The sequence below is a fragment of the Camelus bactrianus genome, chromosome 5, assembly GCF_048773025.1.
Source record: "Camelus bactrianus isolate YW-2024 breed Bactrian camel chromosome 5, ASM4877302v1, whole genome shotgun sequence".
In the NCBI taxonomy this organism is placed as follows: domain Eukaryota; kingdom Metazoa; phylum Chordata; class Mammalia; order Artiodactyla; family Camelidae; genus Camelus; species Camelus bactrianus.
The window spans coordinates 85340787-85355499 of NC_133543.1; the positions used below are offsets into that span (position 1 = coordinate 85340787).

Here is a 14713-nt window from a genome sequence, read left to right on the forward strand (position 1 = left end):
TGCACCCCTAAATGGGGTAATTCAGCTCAGCTACATTATCTTTCTAATGACAGAGTAAATGACTTCGGCTTCTCTGTTCTAAAAAGTTCTTTTCAAGTGTACCACACATGTAAATAGCTGCCTGAATTTATTGTTCGTTCAGCTGAAAAACCAAACATTACTGGCAACTGACCTAACTCAAAACTAATACAAAATTATTTCTTTATTGGTGAAAGATTTGTCTAACTGCAGTATATATCATACACATCGTACTTAAAAGAATATTGTAGAAAATGCTGCAAATCACTCATACAAAGTGAACATAAGAAGGCTTCTGTAGGATCAAAAGTCTTTTTATCCTGTATACCTACATGCTTCAACAAGAGTATTTGCTATTTGCTGATGTTTTCCAGTGTCCTGTGTTGCTATAGACTGAATGTTTGTGTCCCCTCAAAAATTTGTATGTTAAAATCTAATCCCCAGTGTGGTAGTATTTGGAGGTGGGGCCTTTGAGAGGTGATTAGGTGTACAAGACGGAGCCCTTATAAATGGATTTAATTCCCTTAAAAAAAAGACCCCCAGGAGCTTCTCACCCCTTTCACCATGTGAGGTCACAGCAAAAAGACAGATGTCTGTGAACCAAGCTGTGGGCTCCCACCAGATACCAGATCTTGTCCTTCTCAGCCTCAAAATTATGAGATACATGTTTTTCTCAATATCTGTTGTTATAAGCCACCAGTTTATGGTATTCTGTTATAGCAGCCCCAGTGAACTAAGACATATGTGAAAATAAATAAACAAATGACAATTAAAAAAAAAAAAAAAACAGCTCTCCTGGTTTCAGAGTCCTGTTCCTTGCTCTAGTCGGCCCTACAAGAAGCATGTGACAGTTTCTCCTAACTTCATGCCTGACACCTGTTGGAATGGAGGGCTTGATAACTTTGTGAAATTTTGATTTATCTCAGTTTCTTTATGATAAAAAATAAGTACCTTTTTAAAAAATTTCAGGGCATTGCAAAGCTGATACATGTGCTCTTCTTTCACACACATGCACGCACACACATATACCAATAAATTACCAGGAAGAAACAATATTTCCTATAAATCCCTAAATAAGAGATTTTCCTATATGAACATGGAGTGTCCCAGTTGGAAGGATGCTTACAGATAATGTGCTCTAACCCCTTCATTTTGTATATGAAAAATATGGGCCCAAAGATACAAACAGGATTACCACCTACACCCTCTAATGAATGAATGGATCTCAGTGCTAATCATCTTAGGGTGCTAATATCATGACCACCAGTCCAGACCAGTTAAATCAGAATCTCTGACGTGGGGCTCAGGAATCAATATATTTTAGAACACTCCCCCAGGTAATTACGGTAATTACAGTGTGCAGTCACATTTGAGAACCACAGCAGGTTAGAGATTTTTTTTTTTTTGTCATTAAGAAAAATTTCTAAAAGTGACATTACTCAGTATGTAGTTAAGACTTCTGTTATGAACACTTGGCTTTCCATATCTGTAGGTTCTGTATCAGGGGAGTCAACCAACCTTAGATGGAAAATATTTTTTTAAAAATTTCAGGAAGTTCAAAAAAAGCAAAACTTGAATTTGCTGTGCGTAGGCAGCTATTTACATAGTGGTTACATTGTATTAGGTATTATAAGTAATCTAGAGATGATTTAAAGTGTATGGGAGGATGTGCATAGGTTATATACAAATACTACACCGTTTTATATAAGGGACTTGTGTATCCTCAAATTTTGGTATCCATGGGGGTGGTCCTGGCACCAGTCCTCTGCAGATACCAAGGGACAACTGTATTGTTAAGTTACATTTTAAAAGTTTGTGGGGTAGGGAGGGATAAATTGGGAGTCTGGGATTAGCAGATACAAACTTCTATATACAGAATAAACAAGTTCCTACTGTATAGCACAGGAAACTGTATTCAATAGCTTATAATAACCTATAATGAAGAAGAATGTATATATATATACATAAATCACTATGCTATAGACCAGAAACTAACACTACATTGTAAATCAACTATACTTCAATTAAAAAAAAAAAGTTTGAAGAGATTTACACTCCCATTTGTCCTTTGTATATTCATTGAACATAATTAATTTATTTATTCAGCAGATCTTTTTTGGACAGCTGCTATGTATCAGCACTGGGACTGCATCAGTGAAAAATGATACAAACAAAAATCTCTGACTTCGTGGAGCTCACATTCTAACGTAAGTAGACAAGCAATAGACGAAATAAATCAGTAAAATTATATAGTACATTAGAGGGCGATGAGTGAGAAGGTGAAAAATAAAGCAAAAAAAAGCAAAAGAGGGAAAGGGATTGAGCAGGAGAGGCTACAGAGAGTGGGCAAGGAAGGGGATATTTGACCAAAGATACAAAGGAGGGGAGGGAGCCATCGAAAAGGCTCAGGCTACCTGGCTTTTTCCTGGAACAGTAAGCAGGCTGTTATGACTGAAGGTGAGTGAGCTAGGAGAGAGTGCAGACGTGAGGATGAGGAGGGGGTGGACCATATGTGAAGACGTTGGCTTTTACCCTCAGACTGGGGTCTGAATGTTTTCAGTAAAGACCTTACATGCTAATCTGACTGAACAGTAGCACTCTGGCTAGTTGGTGCAGAACAAAAGGAGCAGGGAAATCAGTCAGGAGGTTATGTATTAATCCCTTGCACCAGGTTGGTAGCAGTGACGATAGTAAAGTGTGATTGGCATCTGGATCTGTTCTGAAGACTGAGCCAACAAGCTCAGTCTGGTTGAAAGTGGAGTATGAGAAAATGAGTTAAATATGACTTTCACATTTATGGTCTGAGCAACTGGAAAGATGGAGTTGTCATCCACTGAAATGGGGAAGACTACAGGTGGAACAGTTTTTGGAGGTTGTGGAGCCATCAGGAGGGCCCTTTTAGTGATGAAAAACAGTGAGGCAGGAAGAACACAATCAGGAGAGTGGTGTTCTGGATGCCAGGTGAACCAAATGTTTCTGGAAAGGGGCTGATATTTGTGTCGAGAGCTGCTGATAGATCATGTGAGATAAAACTGAGTTGATCACTGGGTTTAGCAAAAATGAAGGTCATTGGTGACACTAACAAGAACAGTTGCAGTAGAGTTGGTGGGGGTAAAAGCCCAATGGATTGAGTTCAAGAGAGAACAGAAGTTGAGGAACTGGAAATGTTAAAGCAGGTGTGTACAGCTCCTTCTAGAGGGATTGTTGAAAGCAAAAGTGAGAAATGGCATAATTTGAGGGGAAATGGGACAAAAGAGATTTTTTTTTCGATGTGAAAAATAATGTCATGACTGTAGCCTGAAGGGACTGTTTTAGTAGAGAGAGAGTGAACTAGGGGATTTCTGGAGACAGATCCTTGTCCTTAAATAGTTCAGAGGGGAGCATAGACGGTTCTTCTGAAACAGGAGGAGAGATGCTAGTGGGTGGGATATGGTGGTGTGAGTGTGTGTACATTCTCTTCTGATCACTACTATAAGCAAGATCATCAGTTGAGTGAGGATGGGGAAGAGGTGCTGGAAGTTTGAAGTGTGAGTGTGAGAAGACGGTAATAAATAGTCGTCAGGGAACATGGGAGAGTGAGTGAACTAGGGAAGTGTATAACAATTTTAGAACAGGGCTAAAGTCTCACTTGAAAGCAATTAACAGTAAATTTAAAGTTAGGCCAGAACACATGGTTTTGTATTTTCCTTTGGACACATTCGTCTGTGAAGGTTTAGGCACAGACTAGGCTCAGAATTGGATTTAACCAGTATCAGAGTGATACTGTTTTGACAAGTGATAGTAACTCTGGTTTTTGGAACGTATGTTGTACAAATCTTTCCCATTTGGTGGCTTGTGTTTTCCTTTTTTCCTTTTTTCTGTATTTTTTCTTAAGTACAGAAATTTTATACTTTTATGTTGCCAAGTCTATTATCTTTTCCTATGGTTTCTTGCGTTGCTTTTCGGCTCGAGGGAATCCTTCCTCATAAAGAGATGGTATAAACTTTCTTCTATACCTTCTCCAATTTTTTTATGGCTGAATTTTTAACTCTTTAATCTATTTGTTTATATTCTGTGGTACAAAGTACTAATAAAATATTCATCAAAAAACCCCTTTTTCCCCCACATTAATTATTAAAGAAACAATTCCTCACCCTTCACTTTGTAACTTTAAAATATATTATCTTATTATCGTCTTATATTTTATAAGCTCTGTTGTCACTTCTGAGTCACTGATTTATCTGGCTATTTTCAGTACTTAACATGCTCTAACTATTGTATGTTTATAATTCTTCAGCATCTGAAAAGGCAAATACCAACCTCCCGTCCCCTTTTTGTAAACATTTTTTAGCCATTCTTGCTTACTTATTTTTCTAGAAAATTTTATCATCATTCAAAAACAGGCCCCTTTCAGGGTTTGTTTGGAATTGAAAGCAGCTGAAACATTAGTGTGGGAAATACTGATTTCTTTACAATTTTAAGTTTCCCATTCAGAAACCATGCATGATTCTCTATTCTGGTCTTTTAACTTTGCCATATTAATTACTCATTCATGTTTTTATACATTTTAAATCTCCCTGAGATATAGTTTAGCTTTGATTTTGTTTTGCTAGAGTGATTCCTCAAGTAAATTCCCCAGAAAGAAAACCAGCAAGTAACTTTCTGATACTTCATATATCCAAAAATGTCTACTTTTTTCTCATATACATCCATCTCGGGCAGGTATAGAATTTTGAGATTGTAATCCTTTTCACTTAATACTTGTCACTAAGTCCAATGGATAGAATGTTCCTTGAAACACTACCGTTAGAAGCAAAAAAAAAAAAAAGGGGGAAATAACCTAAATGTCAAAAAGGTAGAGATTTATTAAATAATGTATCATTAGTAGGGAAATCTATGAACTGTTTTTTAAGTTATGTAAATATATATGCATGATAAGGAAACAAGTCCATGTGGAAAAAGGGAGTCTGCTTAGCAGTTTGTATACTATGATAGGGTTTTTGAAAAATAAACCCTACATGGATATATATTGGCATATCTAATTTTGTATCTGTACATCTGGAAGAACATATGCCAAACATTAACAAATCACTATGGCTATTATGATTAGCATGTGTGGAAGGAAGAACTTTCACTTTTTATTTTACATACTCTAGATTATTTGAAGTTTTAAAATGGTGTTTTATTACTAATTAACAGGCATACAGCTTTATGCAGCTAACATACACATTTACTTGACCTTTTCCACACCTCTGTTTCACTCAACACTGTTGACCACACTCCTTCCTGTACAAACACTGGGCTGGGTGCCTCTTCTGAGTCTTCCCATGACACACTGTACTTACCCCAATTATAGAGCTTTGCACTTTAATTTATAATTGCCTATTTGTCTATTTTTTCCATGTAGACTGAAAAGTCAGATACTTTCCCTATTTCATCATTTTATGTTATACCTTGCAGAGTGCCAGTTCAGTGACTGTTCAAGGTGTCTGTGATTTGAAAGGAGACGTATATTATCTGGTTCTCTGGAAAATGAAAGAGGCAGCGCTCAGAAGGTAAAAAAGGGAAGTGATAGATGCAGGTTGGAAAGTCCTGAAGATGAACCATGTCCATTGGCTGAGCAGCCAAACCACTAGGGGAATGGTTCCCTTAACCACAGTCCGTAAGTAGATCAAAGGGAACAAAGCAGAGACTTGTGGGAGAAACCATGCACAGTAGTAAGAAGGTGACTGGCTTCTCCTTCAGGGAAATTCCACACTTAGGTAGGGGACTATTAGGTAAATATCTGTCCCTGTGGGTCGAATGCATGGGAGTAGCATGGGACTTCTGAAGGGGAAGTTAGAAGGCAGATATCACTGTGGCCATCAAATCAAGCAAGAGAAAGCAGGACTTGCTTACTAGAGTAAAGACTAAGCTGTTCCCAAAAAGAAACACCAAAAAAGTATACATTTATGTGCAGAAGCTTAAATAACATAAAAGCTCTTTTTTTTCTCGCATTACATAAGGAGAACAGTCCAGCTTGGCAGGGAATTTTTACTCCACAAAGTCATTCAAGGACCCAGATTCCTTTCATTTATTGCTTCACTGTTCCCTAAGGTAATGTCTTTATCCTCGTGGTCAGAGTTAGGTTGTGGGCACATTCAGTGGTCCAACCTGTGGAAAGGGAAAAGAGAGAAACTCCAAGGCAAGTCTCTTATGTTTTAAGGTAGAGAGGACCCAGAAATTACATATAACTTCCATTTACACATTATTTCTGCTTACATCCCATAAGCCAAAACTTAGCCACACAATCCCACGTCACTGTGAAGAGAGGATGGAGTTGTAGTCTCTAGCTGAGTAACCATTACCGACTATAATCTCTATTTCTATGGAGAAAGGGAGGTATGGATTTTGGAGAAAAACTAGTTTTTGCCATATAAAAAGTTAAATGTTGTTTTCATAACCTGATTAATAAAAGTTACTTTGAAGCTCTAGTGGCCATCAAATGCTGGTCTAATACGTACGACTACTGCACGTGCAGTGCAAAAACCAAGGACAATGGAAGGAACTTAAAGCTAAATGTGTTCAACATAAGGGATTGTCCTTGATAATGTTTAAATATCTTTAATGATACAGTGATGGTGTTGCTTAGCATTTTAAATGTCCTTTTGGGGAAAAAAAAAGTAAAATGGAACATTGGCAACGCTGCATCGGTATATCCAGTCCCCAACTTCTGTGTGTGTGTTTGTTGAGATTCTACTGATTCTTGAAATCCTGATCTGAGACCAATGCAGCATATGGCAACCAAGCACAGAGGGTCAGCAGAAAGGCCAGTAGATGGGACAGTTGTTACCCCTATTCCTTCTTCAACACTGAAAGTGGCGTTTCATCCCCAGCATAGGTTTCCTAAACCCTCCCCACTGGACCCACCGTCATCCGTCTCCCTCTCCCGCCAGTTGGGTCCCCCTCCTCTGGACTCCCGTGTTGTTCTTTGCGTGGTTCCACCGCACTGTTTATCACGTGGCATTGTATCAAAAGTTATTGTCACTCTCCTCCGACTTGAACATGAGCACCTCAAGAATAAGGACCATGTGCTCCCTGAAGGTACTAGGGCTTTTTCGAGGTGAAAACATCTGTGTTAGTCTGCTAGGGCTACCCTAACAATATACTACAGACTGGGTGGTTTAAACAACAGAAGTTTATTTTCTCACTGCTATAGAGTCTATAAACCCAAGATAAACATGTGAGCAGGATTGGTTCCTTCTGAGGCCTCTCTCCTTAGCTTGTAGGTGGGCCACCTTCTCACCAAGCCCTGATATGGTCTTTCCTCTGTGCACATGGATCCCTGGTGTCTCCTTGTGCATCCAGATTTCCTCTTCTAATAAGGACACTGATCAGATTGGATTAATATCATGTACCAGTCAGATTGGATTAGGGCCCTAACAACCTTATTTTAACTTAATTGCCTCTTTAAAGGCCCTATCTTCAAAATCAGTCACATTCTGAGGTCCTGGGGGTTAGGGTTTCAACATACCAATGTTAGGGAGCAAAATTCAGCCCATAACAACATCTTTATGATCTTTGCTGGTTATAAAGGTAATTATTTTTTAAATCAAATTATACGGAAATGTGTAAGTAGAAAGTCAAAGTCTACTGTCATCTCACCCCGCATGACAATGTCTCCCAGCAGGGGTAATCAGTGTTGAATGAATGAGTGAGTGAGCATGGGGTGGGCTTCATTTACATCTGAAAAAAATGAGGCACTAAGAGGCTGAGCCACTTTTTCTAGATCATAAAACTGGTTAACGAAAAGAGAACCATACCCACCAATTCTACCAATTCCTCATCCAAAGTTCCTTCTACTATGTTATGCTACTCCTTTTTTCTATTTGTCGTCATTTTTAAGTAAAGACTTGTGCTCCTTATTTTTAATGTTAAAGTGGGTAAGCTGAAGACTTTATATTTCTCTTTAAAAGTTACTAAACTTAAGTGCTTTTCACTTATATCTACCTTTGTCATAGGATCTTTCTGCAGCAAGAAACAGATATTCCCTTAGATTAGTTTCCAGGTGCCTATGACCGCATAACAAACCTTGTCAAAATTTAGTGGCTTAAAACAGCAGCTGTTTCACTTTTATGATTGTGTAGGCTGGCCATCTGGCAATGACTTCGGATGGCCCTGCCTGCAGTCACTCATATGGCCTCATTCACATGCCTGCCGGTTGGTGCTGGCTCTGCGCTGGGGTGCTTCTGTTGCCCTCCACGTGGTTTCACATCCTCTGGTAAGCTACACCCGGCTTCAGAGCTTGGTGATCTCAGGATTCCAAATGGCGAAAGCGGTAGCTACAGGGTCTTTTACAGATTAGATCCTGGAACTGGCATTATGTTACTTTTGTCACATTCTTTTGGTCCAAGTCAGTCATGGGCCAACCTAGATTCAAGGGGGTGGAGACATAGCCCCTGCCTCTTGATGGAAGGAGTAGCAACATCACTTTGCGAACAGGTATGTGGAGGCAGGAAAGTCATGATGGGGCATTACTGTATAATGCTTTTCCACAGCTGACATTTCCCACAGGATAGCATTCTGCTTGCTGGCCTTCCTATCATGCCCACAGCTTCCTTTTAGAAAAGTGAATCGCTCATATGGTATCATGCTTTGTATTTTGTAACTCTGCCACCTGACTTCAAAAAGTCAGACTGGAGATTAGTGCTTGTATTAGTTTCGATTAGAGACAACTTCAAGTGAGAGAAAGCTGCACTTGACTGGGTTTAAAGAAGATAGAAGTTTATTGCTGACTCTTGTCCAAGTCCAAACGTAGGTTCTTTGGACTTGGTATTGGCCTCCATATTATCTGGCCTCTTCTTTCTTGTTTTTCTCCATTGACTGTACCTTCCAGTACCAGGGCTGCCTCGTGATCCAAGATGGCTGCCCGAATTCCAAGCTTTGCAGTCTGTTTCACCCAGCAAGAAGGAAACAGGGAGGGAAAAATAGAATCCACCCTTATGAGGATGCTTCCTAGGTGTTGTCTATCCAGCTGCCACTCACATCCTGCTGGCCTGCACTTAGTCACACAGCCACTCTTATCCGCACAGGGGACTGGGAAGTGTACTCTTTATTCCTGGTAGCTATATTCCCAGCCAAAAATCAGGGGTTCTGTCACTACAGAAGGAGAGAGCAGATAGATAATTAGCAGTCTCTGCCACATGCCCAACCTAGAGGCAGACATCTGTACACTCTCCGTGGGCATATAATGTGGCCTGGTATGAGAAATATGCCCAACAGATGCATTATTAATTCATTCCTTCTGCAAGCAGTATTTATTGAGCCCTTTCTGTATGCCAGCCACCTTTCTAGCTACTAAAAATAGAGCAGTAAACAAAACAGACAAGGTCACTACCTTCATTTAGTTATACTCTAGTTAGGAAAGATAGACACTAAACAAATAAAGTATATAATGTAAAATATCGATAACTGCGCTGAATAATTCATCGAGATAAAGGAGTAAACAGTTAAGGAATATGAGTGGGAGGGGATAGTTATTTTAGATGGGTGACACGTGAGCAGGGTCATGAGTGAGGACAGCCATGTAGATATTTGGAAGAAAAGGCAGAGGCAGAGGGAACAAAGTAAGTACAAAAGCTTTGAAGCAGGAGCATGCTTGGAATGCTTGAGGAACAGAAAGGAATCTGGCATAACTAGAACAAGGGGTGGAGGAGTGATGGGAGATAAGGAGGAAGAGATAGCCAGGGGCCTGATCATAATAAGGACCAAGTAGTGGATTGTGAATAAGATATTCTTTCTTCAGGAGCCTGAAGACAAGGTTGTGTCAGGGTTCCTCAAGATCAGCCCCAAGTTCAACAGTCAGCTAGGAGGACTCACAAGACTCAGCTTACAGTCATACTTAAGGCATTGACAGTGACAGGATACAGGGCAAAATCAGCAAGGGGGAAAAGGTGCATGGGGTAAAGTCTGGAGGAAACAGGGTGCAAGCTTCCAAGAGTCCTCTTCTGGCAGAGTCACACAGGAGGTGCTTAATTCCTCCAGCAACAGGTTGTGACAACAGGTATGAAATGCTCGCTACCAGGAAGCTCATTACAGACTCAATGCCCAAGATTTTTACTGAGTATTGGTCACATAGGTACCCTTTCCTGGCACATACTAAATTTCTGACTGCGAGAAGGAAAGCAGGTGTTTAGCATAAACCATATTGTGTGTACAAACAATTTAGGCACAGTGAGCCAAGTTGTCATTTAGTAAATGGCTAGAACCCTCTTGAAACCTAAATTCTCAGATTTCAGTCCAGGGCCAACCTTGAAAGCAGATCTTTCTAAGAATAGCAGTCTTGGACCTGTGGTTAACTCTTTTTTTTACATAAAAGCACCCAAAGAGAGATGTTTAAAGCAAAGCAGGATATATGAGCCAGGAAACTAAACAGAGACTAAGCAGACTCCATGAGTTAGTAGAAGCAATAAATAAATAGAACTCATGAGATAAATAAACTGAGAAATAGCCAGAGGGCAGTAACAACAGCTGGAGGAAGAAGCAGAGAACAAAAGTAGCCAAATCACGTAAATGGAATCTTGTGCACAAAGAACAAACACCCTTCTATGTGACGACCACCCCAATATTCCTTTTGAGATGTTAGAATTACTAGATGATCCTGGAGACCAATAAACAATGCTCTTCTGAGGCCTGATTGTCCCATTAAAGTGATTTCCCATACTTGCCTCCTAATTTCCTCCATATCATATAGTGAATTCCCATCACCCAAGATCAGAGGCATGTCTGTGCTCCTTGCAAGCTGAACTCTCCTCAATAATATACCTGGGTTTTCAGCCATTCAGAGCATAGACTTCATAGGAAAAATAAATATGGTGACCAAGGGATCACTGACCAACTGGTTGAAGGACCCAGATTTATAATATGGTGTGAAACCCACACCCCCACCACCATGAAGGCATGTTCTAGTCATATCAAAGTACTCACAACTATGCTCAGATGCTAAGTGCACTTTTATGCTTTTTTAATTTTGATCATGCACTTTACTCTGTCTAGAATTACTGGTCTTTTCATCCTCAGAAAATACCTAGCCCAGATGCTGTTTGCATTCTTTATGAAGTGTCTCTGAGCACTTCTTTCCCCACACTCGGTCTGCCATCCTTTAAATGAAGTCTTCCCTCTGCACAGCACTCTCAGCTGTTGGTACATATTTCTGTAGTAACACTTATAAAACATACTGTAATCAACTACTTATACATCTGATTCTAAAATAATTTATGTTCTTAGTACCTAGCACAGTGCTTCACAAATGGTAATTCTTTAATAAATGTGTTTGGTAAATGAATGAATGAGTGAACCAAGAAACAAATGCCTTGAGTCATGTATTGAAGAGTTCTGATTCTGGAAGTCAAGGACAAAGCTCCTTGAGCAAGACACCCAATTCTCACTTCTCATGCTTGAAACAATAACATCTCTTGTCTATTGGGATGCTTATTATTTTTCAAAATTATATTGCTTTTGCGCTACATTATTTCTTTGAAGATATTATTGCTTTACAAATGTCAAATAGCCATGTTAGCTTTGATTCTAATAATTTCTCTAGGGAGGGAGCGAATTTTTTTTTATTTTTGCTTTTTAATTATGGGAGGACTTGAATATCCCCCAACCAAAAATGCATGTGCTAAATATACTCTATTTTATAGTATCTGAGTATGTTTTTTAAAGTAAATAAACACACAGAATTGCTCTCCTGCTGTGAAAGTACTTCCTATCACTAGTGCCTCATATATGCACGCATATTTTTAAAATTAAACTTATCAAAGGGGAATAATATCAAGTAATATTGTTTTTACAATCCACTGCTTATGGCACTGAAAGTGAATTCCCTAATAAATTTTAGTAAAACCAGTTCTAAAAAGCTTTGTCATGGTCATAGCAAACATCAAATAGAATCTAAATTGTTAGTCTTTTCACAAGATCTCTTTTCAATAGTGGCCCTTTAAAATCTGATAGTATATTTTATAGCTTTCCTTTACTTTCCTAGAGGGTTATCAGAGTTACCATAATTAAGGCCTTTGCTTAAATGGTTTGGTGGCATCGTGGTTGGCTGTTGTTAACATGCAAAGGACTGCAAGAGCTAAACAAAATGAATTCCCAGAAACTGTGGGCAGATTTTTAAAAATAGCATCATCTGAAATTAAAGCTAATTAGGATTAATTTTTAATTTCCAACATTAGCCATCCAAGAGAGGGTTTCCAAATATGGATGGTTGAGATGGGGCGTTGCCCACTTGTGTTTTTGTGGGAGTGGAGAGGAAACTAATATTTTTTAATCATTTTCTTTGTGTCAGGCAGTTAACATACACTTTCATTTAATCATTACAACACACCCCTAACATAAGACTCTTACCCACATTCCACAGATGGGAAAATGGAGCTAGGAGAGAGGCTTTAGGCCACATAGCCACTGCAGAGCAGAACTGAAATTCCACCTAAGTTTCTCTGACTCCAGAGTTTGTGTCTCTACTGCCCAATATAGGAGGCCAGGTTTGTCACATCTCAAGATACAAATAGCTCTAATTAAATGTAACCTATCCTAAATATCATCCCCCCAATGGAATGATCTGCTAGGAGATTGAATGAAAGAGAGAAAGAGAAAGAGAGAAAGAGAGAAAGAGAGAGAGAGAGAAAGGAAGAAAGGAAGAAAGGAAGAAAGGAAGAAAGGAAGAAAGGAAGAAAGGAAGAAAGGAAGAAAGGAAGAAAGGAAGAAAGAAAGAAAGAAAGAAAGAAAGAAAGAAAGAAAAGGGAGGGAGGGAGGAAGGAAGGAAGGAAGGAAGGAAGGAATAGAACAGAGGTGAGCAAACTGTGGTTCCAAACCTGTTTTTGTAAATGAAAATGTATTAGAATGGTGCCATGCTCATGTTGCTAATGGCTGCTTCCAAGCTGCAAGGGCAGAGTTGAGTAGTTGTGACAAAGACCACATGGTTTGCAGAACCCAAAGCATTTTCTGTCTGACCCTTGGCAAAAAAAACTATGCAACCTCTGGAACAGAACCTTTGTCAATCAATATCCAGTGCTATCCCAGGGACAGGTTCAGTGTCAGGTAAATACTGGAGAGCTACAATGCCAGGAAGGTGCTGGGGGATCTGCTAACTCTGCCCCATCCTGAAGGAAGTATTTTATAACATGAGTCAGTTCCCCTTGGCCTGACCTATTATACATCAAAGGATCTCATTACAAATACCATTCCCTAAATACTGTAATAACTGAAAACGTGTATAAAGAAAAAAATAATATAGTTGCTATAAAAACATAGCCTAACTATAAATTAGTAGACTAGACCATAGAAAACTAATACATACTGCAAGACTTTTCAAGTTTGGTTTAGGCTTCCTGTCCCTGAACCAGTTAACTTGGTAAAGGAGATGGGATTATGATGATTGGTTTAAACTAGTCTGGGCCACCACTGGCAACCCAGCAATATGACAGCTAATCGTTTTTGGTTGTTTTTGTTTTTGTTTTTTTTTATTGAAGTAGTTGATTTTCAGTGTTTGTTCCTGGTGTACAGCAAAGTGATTCAGTTAGTTCATATGTTTTCAGATTCTTTTCCATTACATGTTATTACAAGACATTGAATATAGTTCCCTGTGCTATACAGTAGGTCCTTGTTAATACATTTAATGTATAGTAATGTGTATATGTTAATGCCAGACTCAGAATTTATCCCTCCCCGATCCTTCCCCCTTTGGTAACCATAGCTTGTTTTCTATGTTTGTGAGTCTATTTTTGGTTTCTAATTAATATTTGTATCATATTTTTAGATTCCACACATAATTGATATCATATATTTGTCTTTCACTGTCTGACTTAATTCACTTAATATGATAATACTTGGGTCCATTCATGTTACTGCAAATGGCATTATTTCATTCTGTTTAAAGAAGATGTGGTACATACACACAATGGAATATTACTCAGCCATATTACAATGCAGTTTTTGATCCAAGGTCATGTACACAACTCCACCCCGGCCTTTAGATTTTTTTCTCTAGGAAAACAAGAGTATCGCAGAAACAAATACAAGGGATAATGAAGCCTTGAACCTTGTAATCTTCTCTTATGGGCTTTATGGCTTGAAGGATATGACAGCTAATCTTAAAGGTGGAGTCAAATGGATGTTGACAGACCAATCACCATATTCACTACAATAAACATGATTTTATTATGGTCTACTAAGACAGCATAAAAAATTCAATCCTAATTAAGTGGTGCAGCTTGTCACTGTTATTCTCCCATTAGACACTCACAGATTTAACTGAACATAAATGACCAAAAATGTTCATCATACAATAGTTGCTTGACATTTCTAAAGGGTATTTCTAGAAACTTTCAAAATTTCCAAAAGTGAGAAAAACAGAAAAAATTTTATATAGTTTGTTGGCTTCTTATTCTATTGATAGCCATGTCATTCCCTATGCATGAACTGGCACCCTACAAATTACGGCCTTTTCTTTATTTCTCCTTTAAATAAAAAAATTAATCTAATTTATTTTTGAGATGATAACAAATTTACATGATTAGAAATTTTGAAGGTAAAGTGTTCCTAGTGAGAGATTTTTCCTATCTCTGTTCCCCCCGTCACCCAGTTTTCCATTCCCCTGTACCACCAGTTACCGTTATCTTGTGCATCATTCCAGAGATAATCTGTGCCTGTATAGGTAAGTATGTATATATATTCT

At 38.7% G+C, this 14713-nt stretch overlaps 1 long non-coding RNA gene across 4 annotated transcripts in view; it reads left to right on the forward strand.

Annotated features, from left to right (window-relative positions):
• Positions 1–14713, forward strand: part of LOC123615010 (uncharacterized) — a 66260-nt gene that overhangs the window by 4137 nt on the left and 47410 nt on the right. For 3 of the 4 annotated variants that reach the window (XR_006722538.2, XR_006722537.2, XR_006722535.2), the window contains exon 3: positions 2125–2225. This is a non-coding gene — a long non-coding RNA (uncharacterized LOC123615010). The remainder of the gene's footprint in view (positions 1–2124; positions 2226–14713) is intronic. The other variant, XR_006722536.2, reaches the window with a different exon arrangement.